General features: G+C 36.5%; 1 long non-coding RNA gene across 1 annotated transcript in view; it reads left to right on the forward strand.

Annotated features, from left to right (window-relative positions):
* Positions 1-24,669, forward strand: part of LOC139039878 (uncharacterized) — a 47,063-nt gene that overhangs the window by 15,394 nt on the left and 7,000 nt on the right. The gene's annotated exons all lie outside the window — the stretch shown is intronic.

Consider the following 24,669-nt stretch of genomic DNA (forward strand, 5'->3'; position numbering starts at 1 on the left):
GACCTACAGCAAAGACAATTACAAGCAATTAAGAGTGACATTGCATATTATTAAAAGCATCCATACACTAAGAAGACATAACAATTAGATTATATAACAGAGATTCAAAATCCACAAAGCAAACACTGATAGAACTGAAAGGAGAAATAGAGAAATTGAAAATTAGAGTTGGAAATTTCAACATTCTCTTGGTAGTTAATAGAATAAGTAGAAAAAAAATCATCAAAAATGTCAAATTGAACAATTAATTGAATCAATCAACTGTAATTAATTGACATTTATAAACACCCCACAGCAGCAGAAATATAAATTCTTTTCAAGGCACATGGAACGTTCACCCAGATCGATGATAATGTTCAGAAATTTAAAAGAATTGAAATCAGAGATACATCGAAAGTGTATCTTGGACCATAATGAGATTAAATTAGAAATGAGCTAAAAAAAGATATATGGAACCCTTCCTCCCATAGTAGGAAGTTAACACATTATTGAATAGCCCATGGAGCAAATGCAAAATAAAACCACAATGGGATACCACTAACACCATTATACACTTAGGATGACTAAGACAAAAATGAACACACAAACAGACAACGTCAAGGGCTGGCAAGGATGCAAAGCAAGTGGAAGTCTCATGTTTTGTTGACGTGAATGCAAGTTGCCAAGGCCACTCTGGAAGTTTGGCAGTCTCTCATAATGTTAAATATAGACTTAACCATTTGACCTAGCAATTCCATTCCTAAGTATTTATCCTAGATAAATGAAAACTTATGTTCTCGCAAAACCTCACATGTGAATTTTATAGCAATTTTATCGTAATTTCCAAAAACTGGGAACAGCTCAAAAGTCCTTTAATGGTTGAATAGATAAACTGTGGCACATCCATGCAATGGAATACTATTCAGCAATATAAAAGAACTATTGATACACTCGAAAACATAAATGAATCTCAAAGGCGTTATGCTGAATGAAAGACGCTAGTCTCCAAAGGTTACATTCTATATTGTTTCATTTATATGACATAGAAAGGCAAGCCTACAGGGACGGAGAATGGATTAGTGGTTGCCGGTGGGTAAGGGTGGTGGGGGAGAGTGTATGATTATAAAGGATGGCACAAGGGGGTATTTTGTGGTGATGGAAATGTTCTATATCCTGATTGTTAGGGTGGTTACATAAATCTATACATGTGTAAAAACCCAAAGAACTGTACACCAAAACAAACAAAAAGCCAGTTTGACTGCATATAAATTCTTAAAAATTATGAACAAAAAAACAAATGCCAGTTCATGTTTTATTTATTTACTTCATTGATTAGGATAGCAATAACTAGGAAGCAGGAAGAGATCAGGTCAAAGATAAACTTGTTTCTTTAAGCAACATAGCAGACCTAGTTGGTAGACCATTTGACAAAATGTTGGAATTAGGAATGCATTTTTTAGGGGCTGGCCAGGTGGCACAGCAGTTAAGCATGCATGTTTTGCTTTGGCAGCCCAGGGTTCGCCAGTTCGGATCCCAGGTGCGGATATGGCACTGCTTGGCACACCATACTGTGGTGGGCGTACCACGTATAAAGTAGAGGAAGATGGGCGTGGTCATTAGCTCAAGCCCAGTCTTCCTCAGCAAAAAGAGGGGGATTGGCAGTAGTTAGCTCAGGGCTAATCTTTCTCAAAAAAAAAAAAAAAATGCATTCTTTAAATGGTTGTAGTAGATCTGAAGATAAAACAAAACCGTGTGAATAAGTTCTACTTGATAAAATTTTTCTCTCGTGGTCATATTTGGAGTCTCTTGGTACATATGCTTTTCCACTGTAATTCAAATATTATTTTATAAAAATTTCTTTATAAACGCAAAATTCCTTCCATAGTAGTTTGGACTTGACTTTTTAAAAATCTGTGCGAGAGATTCCACGTGAATGATCTTGTTCCTTTTGAATTCCGGTACTTCTGGTTCAAGTTCTTTCACCAAGTAGCTGGGTAATCCTTGAGCAAATTGGTGAACATCTCTGCCTTCGGTTTCTTCTTTCAGAAAACAGGAATTTTATACTAACTCTAGAACCCATTCCATCTGAAAGCACCAGCAATTTGTGATTCTAGTAGTATTCTGTAGCTGTTTATTGAGGGAATAGCTCTGGGTGGGTTTTGCTCCAATCAAAAACATCTCGTGAAAGTCCTACCTATCCATTGCCTGATTTATTGCTACATCACGCAGCATAAAGCTAATCTCAAGTATTATTAGTAACACCTTGATTCTGAGCCAAACTGTTAAGATAAGACAGATTATCTACTTTAAAAAGCAATTTGCTTAAACATTGAGTCTCTGGACAAGGACAGATCCATGTTAGAATCCAAATAATACACGAACATACCTAACAGAATGCCTGGCACATTATTAGACTCATATAAACTTCAGATTCTATTTTTTCTTGAAATTAAGTGAGAACTCAAAATAGCACTCTGTATTTTCAATACACAGAAGCGATAAGTGTAGCATCAAAAGTTCATCAGGGGCCAGTCCTGGTGGCCTAGTGGTTAAGTTTGCCAGGCTTTGCTTGGCAGCCTGGGTTCAGATCCCCAGTGTGGACATAGACCACTTGTCTGTTTGCAGCCATGCTGTGGTGGCAGCCCACATAAGAAAGAAAAAAGAGGAAGATTGTCAACAAATGTTAGCTCAGGGCGGAGCTCCCTCAGCAAAAGAAAAAAAAAAGGTCATCAGGAAACACATGTCCCACCACCTCTACATTTGTGGGAGGAGGGAGCCAGGACAAATGTATGTGTTAGAAATGTGATGGAACTGTGAGAAAAACCAGGTGGAAAAAATCAGTCCCTTAAATTGTGAAATTATCACAGTTTCGCCTGTTCTATAGCCCCGACAATGGGCATAAAAATAAAACCAAAGAAAATCTGGGAGAACTTTGGAAAGCTCAACTGTCACTGATACTTCAATTAGGCCATCTTTGTCCGACTGCAAAATTTCGCGTTACTAAGGACACACATTTCTTACATAAATCTTTCAGTTTCCTAGCTATAACCATTTATGTATTCTCTCTTGGTAACTGTGAAGATTTGAAAGGAAGTCCCTCTGAATTAATTTCCTAGTACTGCTGTACGAAATTACCATAAAGTGAGTGGTTTAAAACAACAGAAATTTAATTTCCTCTCTTCCCTCTCCTATCTTCACCTCCCTTGCCCTCCCATCAACTTCTCTAGCTCACTGTCCTCTCATCTTTCAGGATAGGGACCTTGTTTTTATATTCTATTTCAGTCCCTCATTGAATCCAGCATAGTGTCAGGCCTTAAGCATGGATTTATAATCGTTACAATTATATTTTATGATTCCAAAAATATTTGTTGAATCAAATTAGACGTCCCAAATCCTTGGAATGGCATGTTTTGAGGAATCTGTGAGGGAGAATATGAAAGCTGAGAGAGGAGGGAATGGTATATAACAGTAGCTAGTCTGTCTATGAGACAATGGTAGGAGTATTGTCAAGATGGTGCATTTTGTCCAACCCATTCATCAAGATGCAGAGCTTCTCACGTAGTAATAATTCCACACTTAGTGAGCAGGAGCTCTGTGCCAGGCGTGCTGCTTAATGCATCATACACATTATCTCAGCTAATCCACTGAGCAGTCCTGTAAGACAGGAACTCTTTATTCTCCCAGCTGTGGCTTAGAGAGGTTATCTAGTTTTCTCAAGGTCACACAATTAGCAAATGACAGAGCCCAATTTCGAATTTCAGACGTTTGACTCTAGCAGCACATTGTCTGGAAAATAAGAGGATGTCATTGACTTGCCTATTTATAATAGGCTGCTTTATGGTGCAAAGGCTGGGAGAATTGATAGGTGAGTACTTTTTTTAACCACTTTTCTTTCTGTTGTCATTCATTTAAATAATAAACATTCATTCCATTTTTTTGTAAATAAAAGACTTCTTTATTGTATAGTTGGTCATTGTTTCAGAAATGTCAATAAATAATTTAATTTTTTCCCTAAATTTCTTATTAAGCTTCCAACCTTTCAGAGTTAAAACTATTAAAATTATTTTTTAAATAAAGACATAATTTCTGTTTGTAATTATTAATATGTATTTTACTAAATTTTCTCAAAATAAAGAAAAAAAGAATAAGACAGAAATTTAACTATATGCCAACCAGTTGGCTACTTTTCTCAAAATCGACTTACCATTTATTATAGTTTATCATCTTTATGTTAGCACATAATTTTTCAAATGCTAGGAAATCCTTCTAAAACTCATTGTTTTCAGATTACATATTTTATTTTCAAATTTGTAGTTAACTTACATGATATGTAATCTCAGAGGGAATAAAAAATTCACTTCTGGTGGAGTAAACAATTCATAGTTCACATTTGACCTTTATTCAGATTTCAAGAGGACTGCAACTGCTTAATCAAATGCTTTAACACTAAACAAAATGGGGAATTTAGAAGTACTTCAATTTCTTACGACTAATTTATATGGGATTCGATTTTGTTCAAACATTTCTAGTAGCTTGGGAAATCTTCAGGAAAACCAATGAATTAATTTATAGTAAAACACTTATACAATGTTAATATTATCTAAATAATATTAGTAGCCAGAGCAAGAGGAGAAAAGGAAATGATGCTTGCTCACCCCCTAGTGGTTTTTCATTAGGAATTAGCTAGGAGAAACAGCACTGGCATAGGAACCACAGAAAAAGAAAATATAAATGTATTTACATATATGTGTAAATATGCATGTAAATTATATGTGTAAAATGGTTACGGTTTTCAGGGCTATTTGACTACGTTAAATCTACATCTTATGCTAAGGTGTCAGTAAATCACTGTAGAAATAGATAACTCAGAGAGTTTCTCAAAAAGTAATTTAAAATTTCCTTTTGGAAACTAACACATATTTAACAGTTGCTCATGGACATGGTATCTTACTCTAAACTTAAAATTGTTAGAAAATATTTATTTTGTTTTACTTTTCCTATTAATAATATATTTAGGAATTATCTATTTATATTTTAGTAATATAATCAGAGTTGATAGTGTCATTATTTACTAGATCTGGTGGTTGTTTTATGCTGTTTTTTATGAACAATAATTTTCAGCTCCATTTTATACACATACAAAATTTGAATTTCACACATCTTACATTTTGCATGTTTCAGATCAAGATATAAAACACAGCTAAAATAAATTTTTAGATTTTGAAAATGAAGGAAAAATTATAGATTGAAATGTGTATACTTATAATTATTATTACTATTGTGTCTTCTAAGATGCAATGCTTATATTTATCTGTCACTTTATAGTTTCTGGTAGGCATTTACTTTTGGCAGTTAAGAGAAAACTTTGATTTTTGAATCCTGTTTTGGCTACTTACTAATATGATTTAAGGCAAATAAAGGTACTATATCCTTCTGTGTTTGTGTTCTCATCTGTGAAATGGAAATGCGTATCTCTAGTGAGAAGCAGATATAATAAAAGTCAAGTATTTTGTACTTACCAAGTGCTCAAAAGATAATAATATTAAGGTTTTTTCCTGAACATATTTCTATCCATATTAGCATAAGCTTAGTTGTCTTTTTCTTAAGCAAAAAAGTTTGCTTCATTCCTTAGAGTTCTTTGATTTTTTTATCTTCATTTTTAATTGGTATTGTTTAGCCTTTACCTGGAAAGAACTGTGAAAGATACATATCAAGTTGACAACTTGCCTTTTGCTATGATTTAGAGTTTCCAAGGTCCTTAAAAATACTCTGTTGTTTCAAAATCTGAGAGCTTTCTGTGAAATGGAGATTTGGTTAAAAAAAAAATGTTTGAAGGAAGAGTGGAGGACTGTAGATGTTACGAAAGGGTGGTAGAAATAGTAAGTAACGTCTGCCAATAGTTCTACTAAAGAAAGGAAGGTGGGAAAGTTATCTAAATGCTATAGTTAGAGCATTATTCTATTCACTATTATTTTCTTGAGAGCAAGAAAATTGGAGCCTGGCGTTGACAAGAATATAGATGGATCTTAGAAGTGTATTTCTGTATTTTATTTTTAGTATAGAAATCCACTGTTGGTACAGAAGGTATTTAAGAAGTGTAATTTTTGAACTATGCCCAGTTCCCAGGGTTATGTGAAGAGTAATCATAATATCAGCATAGTTGTTGAGTTAACAGAGCTTTAGATATTCTCATTTCTGGTGACCTGTAGGATATTTTCTCTTAAATATCCTGTCATGTTCCTAAACGAAATATACTTAAAATTAAATGCATCGAAGTCCCTCAAAGTCTTTCTTCCCTTGGAGCTTCCCCACTTTCTGTCGCTGATTATTAGCATTCTTCAGGGCTAGAGGCTACAATCAGCTTCAACCTGTTCTTTTTTTTCCTTGTGGTAAATTATTTTGAAAATGAAATTTCAAATCTGTGAAGGGTTTTGATTATGTTTTTTTTTTCTTAAAGATTGGCACCTGAGCTAATCTGTTGCCAATCTTCTTTTGTTCCCTCCTTCTTCTTCTCCCTAAAGCCCCCCAGTACATAGCTGTATATTGTAGTTGTAGGTCATTCTGGTTGTGCTATGTGGGATGCCGCCTCAGCATCGCTTGATGAGCAGTTCCGTGTTCGCACCCAGGATCTGAGCCTGTGAACCCCAGGCCGGGGAAGTGAAGTGTGTGAACTTAACCATTACGCCATGGGGCTGGCCCCTCAATTGCTTACTTTTTTATGTTTTGCTTTATCCATAATATCTTTGGATAAAAATAGCTACCATTTTTTTTGTCATTATGTACAAGATGTGAAGTTAAACCTGGCCCTGTTGTTCCATCTTGGTCAAAAATGAGGTCTATATTAACAGTATGATTTTAAAAATGTGTAACAAATTTTATGGACCAATGTTATGAACAGAGATTTATTGATCTAGGTTTAGAATAATAGATAGTGAAGAGGCCCTTATTATTGTTTAATGCACAGTCAGTGCATTCTTCGCAGTACCCGGACCCTGTCTCTTCCTGTTCTTGCTACAGAACCGTCTCATCATGGTTCCTTATTGTCAAATGTATCGTTCTTGGTAAATGCCATACCTCCCATCACAATACAAAGGTAGTTGTTATTATAATGCCTTGGCTCTTTGGAAACTGTTTGTATTGGAAAAAAAATTGATCTTCTTGCCACTATGCTTTCAAATACAATTTTAAAAGTCTCTTACGTCATTCGTTACTCGTGTTGCTGCATCATCCATCATGCCTCTTGTGAATGAATATTGGCTTCCAATATCTCTCTCAAAGTGTTACTCTGCTTTGTTGATCATGCTAAAAATTCAAGGCTTAATCAGAATATGCAGGAAAATGTGAAGCATATTCATTTTCTGTTCAAGTTAAATTTACTGTTTTTAATTTTATGATGTATACTAAGCACCGTGTCTTCCAATCGTGTCTTCTCTTGAACTTTGTAGACTGAAATCAGTGCGTTACTAGAATATGCTGTCTTTCAGTGTTGATCATACCTCTCCGTTCCACATACCACCACCAGCAGGGAATATGTTTAGATTGAGAAGAGTGTTCTTGTTTGCACGTAGAAAAAATGGCCGTCCTTGCTGTTACCCAGAGACAAGAGAGCACATCAAAATTAGTAAAAAATTTCCTTACTTCAGTCCATATGTTATAGTCAAAAAAATATGTATAAAGCTGAATGTCGGGGCTGGCCCCGTGGCCGAGTGGTTAAGTTCGTGCGCTCTGCTGCAGGCGGACCAGTGTTTCGTCGGTTCGAATCCTGGGCGCGGACATGGCACTGCTCGTCAGACCACGCTGAGGCAGCGTCCCACATGACACAACTAGAGGAACCCACAACGAAGAATACACAACTATGTACCGGGGGGCTTTGGGGAGAAAAAGGAAAAAATAAAAAATCTTTAAAAAAAAAAAAAGCTGAATGTCAAAACTTTTGAAGCAATGAGAATCGAAACAACTGAACCCTGTTAGCTTTTTATTTTTTTTCTTCTCCCCAAAGCCCCAGTACATAGTTGTGTATTCTAGTTGCAAGTCATTCTAGTTCTTCTATATAGGATGCCACCACAGCATGGCTTGATGAGTGGTGCGTATGTCTGCACCCGGGATCTGAACTGGCAAACCCTGGACCACTGAAGCAGAGTGCTCCAACTTAACCACTATGCCACTGGGCTGTCCCCTGCCTGTTAGCTTTTTAAAAGAAGATTACTGAATAAAATTAGATCAGTAAATATTAAAAAATGTCTCAGGGGACTGGCCCTGTGGCCAAGTAGTTAAGTTCGCATGCTCTGCTTCAGCTGCCCAAGGCTTCGCCAGTTCGGATCCTGGGCACAGACATGGCACCACTCATTAGGCCACGCTGAGACGGCATCCCACATACCACAACTAGAAGGACCCACAACTGAAATATACAACTGTGTATTTGGGGGATTTGGGGACAAAATGCAGAAAAAAAGGAAAAGAAGATTGGCAACAGTTGTTAGCTCAGGTGCCAATCTTTAAAAAAAAAAATGTCACATACATATGCCAAGAAGTATGTTGAGATGTTTTTCCAGCATAAAGAGTACAAAATTAGATATTACAATTGCTGCCCTCAAAGGAACTTATAATTTGGAAGATGGATGTATACAGAAAAGCATGACACAATAAACATGTGCTAACAGTGGGAAGTGGAAGGAAGAGAGGAGCTTCTGGTGGGGGTGTCTTTTTCCTAATATACTTTAGAGTGTCAAAGCAAGCTATATCTACTAAAAAATAGGAATTCTTCATGAATAAGAAATAGATCATAAACTAGATATCAGGTTGGTTTCCTTTTGCCAAACTTCTTGCTCTGTTATGGCCTGTGAAGTGTCCTCCCTGGATCCCTTGTTATAGGGCCCGAGTCTGTTGTGGAGACAGTGGGGGAACTGAGTTAAAGAGACGGTGGTAACAGTTGCTGCTAAATATAAACTTGGTGCTTACGCAACTGTTGTTATGCCGTATAAGGGTGGAGGTAGCCGTTTAATTCCTTTCTGTGGTGTAGGTACAAGAGTATTTCCAACAAAATGAACCAGATTTGAACGTGCAATGGGTCATTCGTAGTTGATAGCTTTGGGAAAAAAGAACTAATTTCTATGCATCTTAGTTTCCTCCTAGATTCAACCCTCAAGGCTGCTGTAAGGACGAGATACAGAGCTTTTAACATATATTCACCTCTTCCCTGCTTCCTGATTTTTAAAATTTATCTATTTGTAGCACACTTATTTTCTCCAAGTTGTCCTTGATATTTCATTTTAGCCTAATTTTATCTGCGTATCTTTAGGGGCTAAGAAGGAGAATATACCCCATAATTTGTCGAGCAATACTCAGTGGCAGTCTCTTTTTATAGTCAAATTTTATAGCCCATGAAAATTGCGAAATAGTTAATCTGTGACAATTTCAGAACAATGCGACAGGGTACATTCAACCACAATGGAAATCAAAATAATTGCCTCAGACCTTTAATATCATTTTATCCCATATCCTCAGGATAGTAAATCTTTTGAGGCAACTATAGATTTGAGTTTATTTCCTAGGGGGAATATGCTCTGTGGATTTGTAGCAGAAGCTTCATTAGTAAACCCTATATTATTCTCAATCACATGTTCTTTTGTTATTTTTTATGAAATAAATGTGGTCATTCTTAACCAAACTTAAGCAAGAATAATTCCTTTATCCTTTAAATTAATCTGCTTCCTATTCCAAAAGAAAATATCCTATCCTCATAGGCAGACTGGGACATAAAGGGGCCATTTGGCGTCATGCTTAACAGACAAAGACAACTGTGGGACAGCCAGAAGACAAATTTAAATTCTGTTAAGAATAGCAGGAAGCATTTTGGTTCTCAGCAGTGAAGCACCACTTGTGGTTTCGTTAAGCACACAAGGCAAGTCAGCTCAAGCCTGTGGATGTTTTGGGTGAATGGAAACAACTCCCTTCTGTCCTTTTTCTTTGCTGGAATGCTGACATGTGCAATGCTTGAAAATTCAGATCATTTTATTGGAATCAGCCGGAGTTTACCCTGGCACTTGAAAAGAAGAAGCTATTTCAATAGTACTGCAGTGTCCATTTTCACGTTAGCGGAAGGCATATAATAATATTCAGAAATGTGAGATTTACTGGTTCTGTTGCTTTTAAGGTGACGTAAGTGCAGTATGGTAGGTGAAGAGAATAGAAATTATGGTTAGCAGTTACATTTCTTAAACTTGGCAGAAGTGGTAGATAAGAAGTCAAGAGACGCTATTCCAGGTATTAAAATTCCAGAATGTAGAGAATTTATGAATCTTAGATTGCAATTTTTCATACGTTATACTAGTACTTTACAAATTTGAACCTTTCGAAGTCATTGACCATGCATGTGGTTTTGCCTTTCAAGTGTTTCTGGGTTCTATTTGTGTTGGTTGCCATGGGTACAAGTGCCGCCCAATGAAAAACCAAGTGGAAAATGGAGGTATAATTGGCAGTTAAGATGAGAATAAAAATGTATTGAGTTCCCAGGAGGTGCCAAACAATTTGCATCCAGTCAGGTTAGGGCTAGGGTCAATGGTAGTCACTAAGTAGAACTGTGTACTCTAGAATCCTATGAGGAGAAGAAGTTGTTTGAACGTTGGAGTCAGAGGGATGCTGGTGGTCAGATTGGTCCCCTGAATTCTACAATTCTATTTGGTTCTACATGACTCACTGGTTTGTTGCTGTTGCTATTGTTTTGTTTTATTCAATTCTTATATGTCTCACTTATGTCTCAGGCTAGATTTTCCAGGAAGCAGATACTATGCATAATGTCTTGAGAAGATGCATTCTTTCTGACCCCACATTAACTTTAGGAGGAATTCATTCTATAGGCCTATGTATATGTGTGAGGGAAGTTGCCCAATGTTTTCAACTATGAGTTTAGATAGAAATACATATTTTTATTGTAGATGATTTCTTATACTGTTCTCTCAATACTGAGAGTTTAAAGACAATCCTAACTCAGAGAAAGCATTTTTTTTTTAATGGAAAATTGAGTAACATGGTTCAAGTATGTTGCATACTGAATATTTAATTTTACACACAGTCAAAGCTTTTAGGTCACAGAGATGCCGTGAACTGTGTCTCCTGTGAGCCATATTTTCAAAGATGCCTTTATCAAACGTTACATCATAATTCATTCTTATTTATGTTTTTTCAAATGTGAAATGTCAGTATTCTTTAGAGCTTGAAGTGGAATTTTTAGTTTTTCACAACCAGGACCCCTGGAAGTAAAGTCTAGACATTGGAAGCTTTTTCAAAATCGGGGGCGGGTGGGAGTTTTTTTGCTTCTTCATTGAGATGTGCTCCAGATCTGACTGAAGGAGGCCCAACGTGTCTCTCAGATAACTTGTATAGGCTAACTTATGGATAAATGTGGATTTTCTAAAATTCAATAAAATCCTTGTCAGACTTGGCAGAAAATTAAGATTTTTACAACAGACCAATCTCACTTACAAATATCCATCCAAAAAATTCTAAAAAAAAAAAAGTAGGAAACAGAGCCTATCATCACATTAAAAAATAATAAACCATGACCAAGCAGGATTTATTACCGGGAAGTGAGGGAGATTCGATATTAGAGAACACAAATTGAAATCCACTTCAAAACAGCAAAGGGGAAAAATAATACCATCATCTTCTCAGATAGGAAAAGGCATGAAATGACAATTCACGTTAAAAACACTGAAATAAACAGGAATTGATGGATGCTTCAATTATATATATGTATATATATAAAATAAAAACCAGTATCTTACTTACTGGGAAAGTAGTAGAGACTTTCTAGTAAAATAAGGATCTGGACAAGGATGCCTATTATCTTCCTTATTATTTCACATTAAGTTTCATATTAACTTATTAATTCATTAAGTTCCATATTAAGTTGTAAATCATAGCCAATAAAACAGAGAAAAAGAAGCATTTAGAAGCATAACAATTTTGAAAGGAAGAGTTAAAATTATCTTTATTTGCAGATTATACAATCATATATTGTGAAAACCCAAAAATATTAATGAAAAAAGTACAACAAACAATTAATTTAATATATAGCAATCAATAGCCTTCATACATATAAACAAAACCAATTAGAAAATGTAATGGAAGACCCCATTTATTGTAACAAAAACAAAAACAAACCAAACCAAAAAAATAGTCCCATAATTTGGCAAAAATTTGACCAAAAAAAGCCCAAAGCTACCAGACAAATATTATAAAATACTCCTGTAAGATGCAAAAGTAGAATTAAATAAATGAAAAACACATTATGTTCTTGAAGAGAAAAACTGAGTATTAAAATGATGTCAACCCCTTTGAAGTTAACTTATAAATTTAACATAATTCCAATAGAAATACCACTGGAATTTTTTTCAGGAGCTTAAAAATTGATTATAAAGTTCACTTGGAAGAACAAATCAGCAATAAATAATCAGGAGAAGCCTGGGGAATGGGTGCAATTGTGTGGGTGGTAGACTACTGGCCTTAGCAAATACTTAAGCTATTATAAGATCACTAGAATTAAAAAGATATAGCAGCCAGCCCTGTGGCCAAGTGCTTAAAGTTCTGCATGCTCTGCTTCTGTGGCTTGGGGTTCGCGGGTTTGGATCCCAGGTGCTGACCTACTCCACTCGTCAGCCATGCTGTGGAGGCATCCCACATACAAAATAGGGGAAGATTGGTGCAGATGTTAGCTCAGACCAACCTTTCTCACCAAGAAAAAAAATGTATAGTGTCCTTGCTTGTATAAATCTAAAAATAGAGCAGAAAACAAAGTCCAGAAATAGACCTGACAGCATATGAATATTTAATATGTGATCATGGTGGCATCCCAAATGTAATTATGAATCCAGATTCAAACCAACTAACTGTAGAGTCATTTGTGAAACAATCATAAACTGGAACAGTGACTAAATATTTGATAATAGGGCATTGTTCTTTTTCTTCAGTTGTGATAATTCTACTGTGATAATGTACAAAACAGTCTTTACCTCTTAGAGATACAAACTGAAGTATTTAAAGTTAAAATGATATGATCTCTGGGCCTTCCTCAAAATTGAGTAGGGTTTGGAGTGTATGACTATAGATGAGACAAGATTCCCCAAGAACTGATAATGTTGTAGTTGGATAATGACTAGATGGGAGTTCATTATCCTACTTTTTACTTGGTATATGTTTAAAAATGTCTATTAATATTTTTTAAAAATTAAAATTCATATTAGAGATCCATCATAAGTAAATGAATGTCCTTGGTAGTCAAATATATTATTTCTTCTCATGAATTCATTGTTTGAGGGCATTCTTCTATGATAATATAACCTTTTAATATTCTCAAAACACTATTTAAAAAAAGAAAAAATTTCTGATAGCATTTAACAAAATATTTTACATACAAGTATGTACAGTGATTTGAGTTCAGTTAACTCATTTTTTATGTTTATTATTTATGTTAAAATTAAGTTCATTTACCTCTTTCCCTTCTGCAGACCAGCACTAGTCAAAGGAACATTGTGAGATATATGGTATAAATTATAAATATTTTTTGTATCACCTTCCCACCCAAACCCTCATCATGCAATCAAAAGGGATTTAAGTGCTTAATTAGTCCTGAGTGAATTCATCTAACAATTTCAAAATTACAGACTTTTACAGATTAATTTTAGCTGCTAAGATTGTTTATTGAAACATGTTTCTCCTATTCAAAAATTATTCTGTATCATACAGCTTAGAAGTATTTAAGTTAAATATTTATGAGTGATACGGCATACAACATATTTTACTCTTATTTCTACTGAGGCAACACTTCAAATATTGACGTAGATTTTAATAATCAAAGTTTTATTTGATTATTTTGCCAAAGTAAAATATTATTTTGTTGAAGTTATTATTAAGTAAGTATTTATAATGCTGTTATTATTTTGACAAAGCCTTCTGCATTTCTAACGTTTCGTTTTAGTAAGCCGTGCTATGTTCCTGTCAAGGCACATTTGCTACTTCCCAAAAGGTTTTATTCTATTACCAACCAAGTAAAGGCACTTAACCAAATGGAGAAGCATACCTTTCTCTGGTTATATCTGATTGACACAGGTCTTCCATCAGGAGAATGTGTATGAGGAATATTCTGTTTGGCTAAAGGTAATAAAGTCAAATTGTACCGTAACCTTAGGACTTTGGGGCTTAAGGGAAGAGATTTGTAATAAATACATTAGAAGTACTAGGCAAACATTTTACTTTTATTAAAGCTAGTTTTCCTGAGGACACTTTGGTGTTTATGTGCATATATTTATGGCTTTATACAAGTCAACTGAGTGTAAAAGGGAACTGTTGTGTCCCACAGTGTCCTTGGAAGTCACTCTTGTTGGCTGTCACTGCTGACTTTTTCCCTTCTTGGGACCAAGCCAATCTACCATTGCTTTTCAGAGTGAGCAGCTTACTAAAGAAATTTCTAAAACAAAATCTCTTTGTTGTATTTTAAGAGACAGAATATTTTTTCTTTTAGAACTGCGTATGGCCACTAGGAGGCAGATATCTATTATTTATTACTTATCAATATTTCCAGAAATACAGATTAGAAAATAGAAATATAGAAACAGAGAAAAATATAAAGCTATATTTTTATTTTTCACTTGAGTTATATGAAAGGCTGATTTAATTATTGTTAAATGACTTGGTTTTCCTATCTGATTGAGAAATGGGCCTTATTTAACACAGAAATATTTATTCAAAGACAATTGTAGTAAATATTTGACCAGAATATCTATTATATAGAATTTATTTAGGATTAAGAGGAAAATGCTTCTTATTTTAAAATTGTTATAAATAATTTTAAAAGTCAGCTTTTCTGGTTGAGTAAACTGACTGATAAGCATCGTAATCCTTGTGTATGCTGGTTGAGATTATGAGGGCTTCAGGACCATTTTTTTAAAATATCAACAAGAAAATACTTCTTTAGTATGTATGCATAATGTGTATGTTATCTTAATCATATAGTTAATACTGTATACTGGAAATAGATACTTATAAAAGGATGCTTTCGTGATACATCTACTAGTGGAAGAGGAGTCTTTTCATCTAGAACCTGGGACAGGAGAAAGAATCTATGGATGACAAGAGGGAATTTTCTGGATAGCATCTCATCTTCCCTTTAGAGGATCTCATGAGTAATGGAGATTCTGGACTGAAATTAACTAGATTAAAAATGAGAAACTTTTCCTTTAGTAAGCCAAACATCTGTACTCTCTCTATTCTTCCTGCTTTTGGTCTTCCTGGTGTTACCAGACTCTTTGCCTGGTGTCACTTTTAGTAAGGGGGACCAAGAGGATTGGATTTTGTCTGCACTTGAATCAGAGAACTAAAAAGAAAACAACTCTCAGAGATGCCAGTAAGAGATGACAGAGAAAATCAATGTCATTGAATGACTGAGCCTGTCCAATGATCCTCTCTGTCTTTTCAGTGCCAATCCCTGACAGCTTGTATTTTATATCATTATGAGAACTTATGTCCTCTTCTGCTATCTATTAACATTGTGAAACTGCAAAGGTAACAGTTGTCAGAAAAAGTTAGAGTTGAATCTGAATTAACCCTAAGACAGTCCTGAAGTAGTTTCCCTCTCTCTCTTTCTTTCCCCCAATTCAAATTTTTCTCCTCAAAACTTGGCTTTCCTACAATAGACTGGAGGAAGTACTCTAAGTATTTCACTTGCTGGGATCCAACTAAACTAGATTTTGCTAGTCTGTGAACTTCACATGGTTGGAGATCATCCCTATGGTTAAACCATTGTATAATTAGCATCCTGAAAGTACTTGGCGCATGGAAGGAACTTATTCATATTTGTTCAATAAGTGAATAAATAAAACCTCTGTGCCGTTGGGTGGCACTACTCATTAAGAAGTAAAAGCCAGTTGACTATGCTCCCTGAGTTATTTAAGACTATAAATACAGATTTCATATAACAACACAACAACAAGAAGAATGTTAACACCTAATATTTACACTAAGTGCCAGGCACTCTTCTCATGCTTTATGTATATTAACTAACCCAACCTTTTGACATTCTTCTTACCTACTATTATTCAACGTTTCTAAGAGATGCTATTATTATTTCCTTTTACAGATAAGAAACTGAAAACCACAGTGTTTAAGTCAATTTGGTGAGATCATACATTTAGTTAGTAAGATATCTGGGTTCTGAGCCTCTGCTATTAAAATCAGTCTCTCCTAAATATATTTTCCAAGTGTTTCCTAGAATTATCAGTCATTTGGAGTTTCACTGAATGGACAGATGAAAAATCAAGGTGTATGTCTGATATTTGGGGAACTTGTAAAAGTTCTGACTTCTGGTGGTGGTGAGAGTTGGTGGCACTGGGTATCCTCCCAAAGTCAACAAATGAATTAGTGGAAATCTATAATAGTGGTGAAAATTACTCTTGCCACTAGTGTTATCTATCCTTTCTTCCCCTTCACTTTCCCTCATGCACCTTATCCTCTCCAATACCTAGGGGTTATTTTCATACTTCTGGCAAACTTTAGACTGATCTTAGAAGCTTAGGTATGGAGCTCCTTTCCTTTTTTTCTTTCTTGCACATAAAATTAGGAAGGACTGAGTAGAGCGCAGAAAGTGCTGGGCAGAAGGATTGAGGGAGAAAGATGCAGTAGGGAGGATGGAGAATAAAAAGCAATCGATTGGGTATTCTTGAGGGATATAAGAATCATGAAGTGATAAAATGGAGGAAAGTAGTGCTATGGGAGTAGGAGGAGAAGAATGTGGAGAGACACAACGTAAGTGAAGAAGCTCGAGTGGGAAACTGGTGGAACGAGGCAGGTGGGCCAAGTAGGATGGAGTCAAGGAGGAAGACAGCTGTGTTAGGATATTGTCAGATTGAACTGGGAAGGGAGAGAACAGATGGTCATGTTTTCCTTTTTTCAGCTGCAAATGCTGTCTTTGCAAAGTCAGACTCATTCAGAAGATTCTTGTATGGGCTGGAAGTACAACAAGGCACTGTTTTGAGAGCAGAGAAAAAACCAACACTGTGAAGCGATTGTGATTCCAACAAATGGCAGCCAAATGTTGCTGGGTATTTAATACATGGAGAAGTTGTTTACTCATCAGGACTGGACTCATTGTAGCACAAGGCTCAAGGATTCAATCCACTCTTATGTTTGCTCAGCTTGGCTGGAATTAGGAAATGTCTTAATTGATGATTTTTTCTTGATTAAACTCATGAGGGAACATCTGTTGGAGACATCAATTTTGAATTTTCTTAGAAATGTATTTTAAATTACTTGAATCTGAGGACGGTAAATGACCTACAGGAAAAACAAACACCGTTTTCAGAGAATTGAATTTACGGGACCAGCGGATATGTATGGTAATGAGAAGGGCTGGGGCAGAAGGTTGGGGAATTAAGCACCAAGAAAAAGGGTGTAAGCCTGGGAGTTTTATTAAAGCCTGTTCAGCAGGAAATTGAAATCTGTGTTACTGGCTTCTCAAGGTTGTTATTCATTTGATCTGTTGATAATAAGGGAGGTGGAACTCAGGTGAGAAAATCAGTGGATAGTTCAGGAAAGAGGGAGGAAGACCAAATCCTTGGGATCACACAGCTAAGAAGGGCTGAGTGGAGATGGAGGCAGTGGTCCAGGGCTGAATGGAGATTGGACCTGCATGGATCAGGGGATGCGGTGGTTTGAAGGACCTGTGTTTTCTTGGGTAGAGATCCTCTAGAAGACAGATGGGTTGGCAGGTGGTTTATTATTCCTGGGGCTACAAGTTGACCTGAGAAAACTGAGAATAGAATCCTGCAGAAGAGCAACCTGCAACGAGCATAAATGTATTAGGTGACGGTTCTGAGCTGAACTCCAGGGTCTGCTCTATAGGAACAGATGGTAATTCACCATTTACTAGTCTCCGGGATGTAACCATTTGCGGGGGTGGTGTCTAGAAGGGAACCTGATGGGGCCTTCTGGGGTGCTGAAATATTCAGATCCTTGATCTGGATGCTGGTTACCTGAGTGTATTCATTCTATAAGAATCCATAACACTGCGCATTTATGTGCACTTTTTAATATTTATTATAAAGACGTTAAAAAAATACTGATGCCTGGACCTCACCCTACAATAAAATCAAAATCTGTAGAGATGGGACCCAGTTCTTAATATATTTAAAACACTTTTCCAGGTGATTGTGACAGGAGGCCAGAGTGGAGAATCACTGAGAAATAACTATACACACCCATGTACACTCTACACTCCGATGTCCCCAAAGTGAGTCTTCTCTTTGCTTAATTCTTGGAAAGCAAAATAGGGTATATAGTTTTGTGATGTGCAATATGGAGGTCAGACTACTTGAAATGTAGGTAGTCTGAATTGAGATATATGTGTCAAACTGATACTGGATTTTGAAGAATTGGTACTAAACAAAAAAAAGAATGTTTCATTGATTTTTACATTGATTATATGATAAATGGCAGTATTTTCGATAAATTGGGTTACTTCACTGCTTTCTTTTATTTTAATGTGACTACTGGAAAATGTAAAATTACACGTTTGCCTTTTATTATTGTTCTATTGGACAGCTTTGGTGTAGTTGAAAGAGCAAGGGAATTGCCATCAGAGAAGAAGGACATAGGTTTCAGCTCTGGCTTTGCAATACAAAAACTGCACAGCCTTCGACAAGCCACTTAACCTCTCTGTGCTTTGGGTTGGTCATTTATGAAATAAATATACTCATATTTCAGAGTAATTGTGAGAAATAGAGGTAATATGATCAAGCATCCAACACACATTGAGAATCTGGTGGTTATTATGACCTGAGGAAAGGTCAAGGTGTCTTCTGCCCGCTTCTTATGATGCTATATAGAAAGACCCTTTTCTCTTACACTTGCACCACATACTGTCAGTGGAGAAGTACGGTGCCTTTAAAAACTGAAGAGTGCATCAGGGCATGAGGAGGAGGCATGGATAAAGGACAGCAGCAGCTGCTTTGCAGGCAGGATTCTGTTTGCGCCTCATTGTGCTCATCTCTGCTGCTTCTCACTTTCCCTGACATTTGGCTATTTCAGCTGCTGGATTCTGAACCTTGGTATAAGTCCTTGTGTCTACTTTCATCTCAAAGCCCTTAGTCTACCTTCAAAACCTTTACTCTTGCTTTCAGAATTCTTCCATGTTTTTGTAAGGCTTCTTGGCATGGACCCCATCTGAGGCTCAGGGTCCTTGTGTCTGAGTCATGTCCTGATGCCCACACTCTTTCCTCTGAGTGATCTCGTGGAGCTGGCCTGCCAGCCACTGCTGGGGCATGTCAGGCACACCTTCAAGTCCTCAGGGACTTTTACCAGCTTCTGGGGCTTCCAGCTCCCCCTCCTTAGGGTCTCAGACTTCTACTCCTCCACCTGGTCCAGTGTCTCACCTCAGATTTAACACTTATATCCTGTGCTCTAGCTCACTTGGATTATTTAAAAAAATGTATGACCTCATGTTTTCCTGCCTGTGTACCTCAGTTTATGTCACTTTTTCTATGTAGAATGTCTAATCTCTCTTTCTTCAAAGAAATAAACATTTCAAGAAATCATTCCAGGGCATCCTTCTCCATGATTTTTCCTGTAAAGTGACATTTATCCCTGAGAATCTGCATGGAGTGTTCCATGTTCATCTAATTATTGCTCATCATATTGAGACATTTATTATAGGTATGTATGTACTTATCTTACCATTACTATTAAATGAGCATACTTTAATAAATATTAGGGTCTCATGTGGCCCTGTGTTTCAATGGAGCCCATTCAAAAAAGTCTCATATATACCAGAAATAATTGAAAAATATTCCCAATATTTGCATATTTACTTTTAAGAATATTAAAGATGGTCTAGTTCACAACCTTTGAAAATGCTTTTTTTCTCTTCTTCCTGATTTTCTTTGACTTCATTGAAACCTCTTACTTGTCAACCCTCCCAAACTTTCTTTTAGAAACCCATTTCATTGCTTTTTTAATCCTCCCTGTAAATCTTAGCTGTTTATTATGCAAAATGAATTTAACATGTTAGTTTGAAAAAATTTGTTTTCGTCTGCTTCAACCATTAACTGGTTTATCAACAACAAAGAACTCTGGTATTGATTCTTCATGAAAAAATCTTTCTCATCTTATCGCTCTAGCCTGTGTCTAGATCTGCTCTCCCAATTCTGTGTCACAAAGGCTTGGGAATCAGTTGAGAAAAAAGTAAATTCCCATTAGACAAAAGAATTGAAGAAAAATTCTTTACAATGAGGGATGGAGTGGAGATGGGGAAAGGCTGGCAATACTGATAGAAAAGACTATGATCATCATCACATATTTCAGTTTCTATTGGTCAAAGATTTTACGGTCTTTTTTTTTAAAACTTATTTATTTCATTCCTTACTGCACCTAACATCAGAGACTTAAACTTACTAAATGCTCAATAAATATTTCCTAAATAAATTTGATGATTTACTGGATATTATTTAGGGCCATCTGGGAGGGCAGGTTTTGTTTGTGTTGTTACTCCCTAGCTATAGCTATCTTTATATAACTTTTTGCCCTTAATATTCATGGTTATGTATTGTTTTATGGACTCCAAAGAAAATATGGGATACAAGAAAAAAAAAATTCAACAGGACAGTCACGATGGTCACACCATCCTACTCAAGTGAAATGCGTAAAATGAATCATGCAGCCAATGGGGAAAAGTGTTGTTAGGAGTAATCTACATCATGACCTCGGCCATTCTTATTTCTTAGTTTCAGACTCAAGAAGTACATAATACTTATCCTGTTCGATTTCCAGTGTTAATTGGATTAGTACTATTTTTCTGTATTTTCCGAAAGATGTAATATTCAGGAAAATTACTTTAAGGTTCTATACATATATATCAGTGTCCTTTCTTTCTTGAGTATAAAAAATGTGTTTCTTAGTCCCTTTGTTTTACATTTTCCCCTATTTTTTCTATGAATTTCTGCCATTGTGAAGTTCATGCTATTCCATCAGAACTCTCATTTCTTTAGGCTATTAGAGTAGGTTTAAGTATACTTCTGTAAAGATACTCTTAGAAACTGCAGTGTCCCTTTGTTTAAGGACCACAAAAGCCTCCCCAGAAATCTTCCTGTCTTGACTAATGTGTTGCTTAGGCCAGGTGACTAAGATACAACCTCCTTTTTTTTGCTTTTCCCAATTCCAGCAAACCGAAGGGAATTTGTACTACAGAATGTCAAGAAATATCTTTACCAGGGTCCCTCTTTACTTGGATGGCTTACCCTGATTTGCTCATTTGGTTATACATTATTCTATTGGACATCGCATTTCTGTAATTCATATCAAATCTGTGTGTGTGTGTAAATGTGCAGCATACAGTTTGAGAATCAAATTTAAAAATTGTTACTCTATTGCATAAACTAGAAAAAAAGTGATAGGAATCAAGTTTTTAATCTTCTGTAATGCAATATTATGCAGCCTTCACTATTTTCCATCAACTTTATTTGGGAATTGCATTTTTTCCTAATCAATCTGAGTATAAATTCTGTCTCAATTATATTGCGAGCTTCAGGAGGGCAGACATTCATTTACAAATATTTACTGAGTATTAATAGACAATGAGGATACAAAGATGAATAAAAGATGGCTGCTTTCCTCAAAGAGCTCATATTCTAGTTGGAGAGACACACATGCAAACAAATAGCTATGATCTCGTGAGATGTGTTTGCAGATCAAGTGTTAGGGGAGCAAGGAGTATGGAACAGCTAATTTCCTAGAGTGGGGCTTTGGAATGAAGATGCAAGTTAAAAAGGCTCTAAAGGAATGGGTGAAGAAGATCAATGAGAATTTGCCAACAGGCATGAAGAAGAACATCTTCGGAACAGGAAAACAGTAGAGTTATACAGATATAAAATGTGGGATTTATTCTGAAAAGTTTTTCTGGCTAAATTTAAGGATTTTTCAAATTAGGGAAGTTAAACAATCAGACTTATGTATTGGAAAGATACATCTGGTTGCAAGGTGGATAGAAAGATTGCCAGATGAAGCAGGTCCTGGTGAGTAGGTTATTGCATTATATTAGATAAATGATGATTTAAAGGGTTGCACTGCAGACAAAAAGAAGTGGGAAGTTTCAAGTAGTTAAGAATTAGAATTGATGGACTGAAAAACAAACTGGACAAAGAACAGCTGAGAGAGCTGTAAGAATTTGATTTAAGGCTTCTGGAAAACCAGTGCTACCATTATATGAGATCTGTGGCATATGAAGATAAGCACTTTTGGGAATGGGGTCATATACTGAATTTAGCGTTGGAACATTGACTTTTAAGATGGTCAAGTGATCAGGAGTTCCATCTGGGATTCATCACGATAAAGGTGGTAAATGATGGTGCTGACATGGAAGAGGTCAGGTGAAGAGTGGGACTGGAGAAGAGGAGTCCCAGGGAACCACCGTATTTTGTGGGGAGGTAGAGAAGAAGGCACTAGCCAAGGAGAGTGAGGAGTTGCCAGAGGAAAAAAACCAAAAGATTAAATACATACATACATACATACATACCCCTGAAAAAAAAGGAAGGCAAATGAAGCATCTCAAAAAAGACTCCATGGTGAAAAGGATTAAATGCCATAGGATAGGCTAATAAAACATGCATAAATTCTCCATTATATTTGGCCATTGGGATTGATATATTTATTTAGGTCTAATTCAGAGAACTGGAGTAGGACTGGGTACAAAGAAGCTGAGTGTTTTTGCTTGTACATGACTGCTGTTGAAAGGAACTAGTGATATCACTGGCAGTCGTCCCAGATTGTAATGGAAGACAGAACCCTAAAACGTCACAAGATAATCTTGCCCATCTCTGGATGTCCAAGCTCCAGGTCAGTGCATATTTATGAAGCAACCACCTCTATGAAAAAATGAACATTGTAGGATCTGGGGATGTAGCAAACAGACATTATGGAGAGAATGTGGGCAAAGAGAAAAGACACATCCATACATGATGGAAGATGTGAAACTGGAAGAGAAAATGCTCCTTTCCTTGGGATAGGTAGATTCCATCCTTAAGAAGGCCTTATTAGGCAGCTATACCCTGCCACACTAATATCAATTGAAATTATAAAACTACCAAATTTGATTTTAGGGGAAGCGTGAGTCCTCTGTAACATCATCACTTTTTAATTTCCACATTGACAAGGGCTTTGGTGACAATTACTGAGTCCAGAGTCTACTAAAGAAGTCATTGGTAATGAGAAAAACTTAACTGGAAGTCCAATTGCAAAAGGATAGGAAATAAGGAGAAGCATGAAAACAGGGAGTATAGATTACTATTCTGAGAAACATAAGTAATGAAAGAAGCCAGCCCAGGTGGTCTAGTGGTTAAATTCGGTGCTGTCACCACCACAACCTGAGTTCATTTTGTCATCAGGAACCACACCACCATGTCTTGGATGTCGTACTGTGGAGGCTTCATGTTGCTGTGATGCTGAAAGCTATGCCACCATTATTTCAAATACCAGCAGGGTCACCCATGGTGGACAGATTTCAGTGGAGCTTCCAGACTAAGACCTGCTAGGGAGAAGGACCTGGCCACTCACTTCTGAAAAAATTGGCCATGAAAACCCTATGAATAGCAGTGGAGCATTGTCTGATATAGTGCCAGAGGTGAGAGAATGGTGCAAAAAGACCAGGCAGGTTTCTGCTCTGTTGTACACAGGGTTGCCAGGAGTTGGAATCCACTGGACGGCACTAACAAAGTACTGAAGGAAAGAGGGGAACTTGAGCACATTTGTGGAAAAGGGTAGTCAGTGAAGAGAAAAGGATAATTAACAGACCTCCTGTTAGAGTTAGAAAGAAAATGGTTTAAAAATCTTAGATGAAATCTTAGACAAGAAGTGGGAAACTTCCTCTGTCCCCCGAGACATGAAAAAAGAGAGCTGTGCAGCACTTCCATCTAAACTGAGATTGCAAACAATGAATAAGCATTGTTATAAGCTTTTTAGTCATTCCGAAGACAAGTAGAGAGAAGGTTTGACTAACTTTGGGCAGAGACAGCAAAAAGCCAAGAAAGTAAGGAAATTGAAGGCACTGAGGAGAAAGACTAACAATGGACTCCAGATTGGGAGGAGGCTTGCTGAGGAAATAGCCATCTTGATATGATCAGAAAGTAGATGTGGTACAAATTAGAAAGTCAACAGGTTATAGTCAGATAGTTTCGTTAATTTTGACTTTACAATGAGAGATGGCCAAGATCCCAAATTTCCACATCCTAGGCTAGACAGATGCAAACAATATATGAGAAGAGGTACTAGAGGTAATGAAAACTTGTTGCCCTGGATAGCATTTTGTCCCAAATCCCTATGTAGTGCTTTATTCTTGTAACCTGAGTAAGATAAACTTAATTTCCCCCTTCAGCTTCAGACTTGACTGGACTCAGGCTGAGTGCTATTTGATGCTTACTTTCTCCTGAGGCCCACCTTGGTCTCGGTTTTCACTGCCTGTATGTGGTAAAAATAATATGATGAAAAGAGAGCAACACCAAGATAAAAGCAGTTAAAGTCTCTGACCCCAAGATGTTATCCTTAATAGAGTAAAACCCTGGGTGTCTGTGAGCACTCTGTTTTGTCATTGACTCATTTTAAAGCTTTTCAGTGGCATGCACACAGTGGACGCATCTTGAAACCTTGCGCTTCTTC

The sequence above is a fragment of the Equus asinus genome, chromosome 12 (assembly GCF_041296235.1).
Source record: "Equus asinus isolate D_3611 breed Donkey chromosome 12, EquAss-T2T_v2, whole genome shotgun sequence".
Taxonomy (NCBI): Eukaryota; Metazoa; Chordata; class Mammalia; order Perissodactyla; family Equidae; genus Equus; species Equus asinus.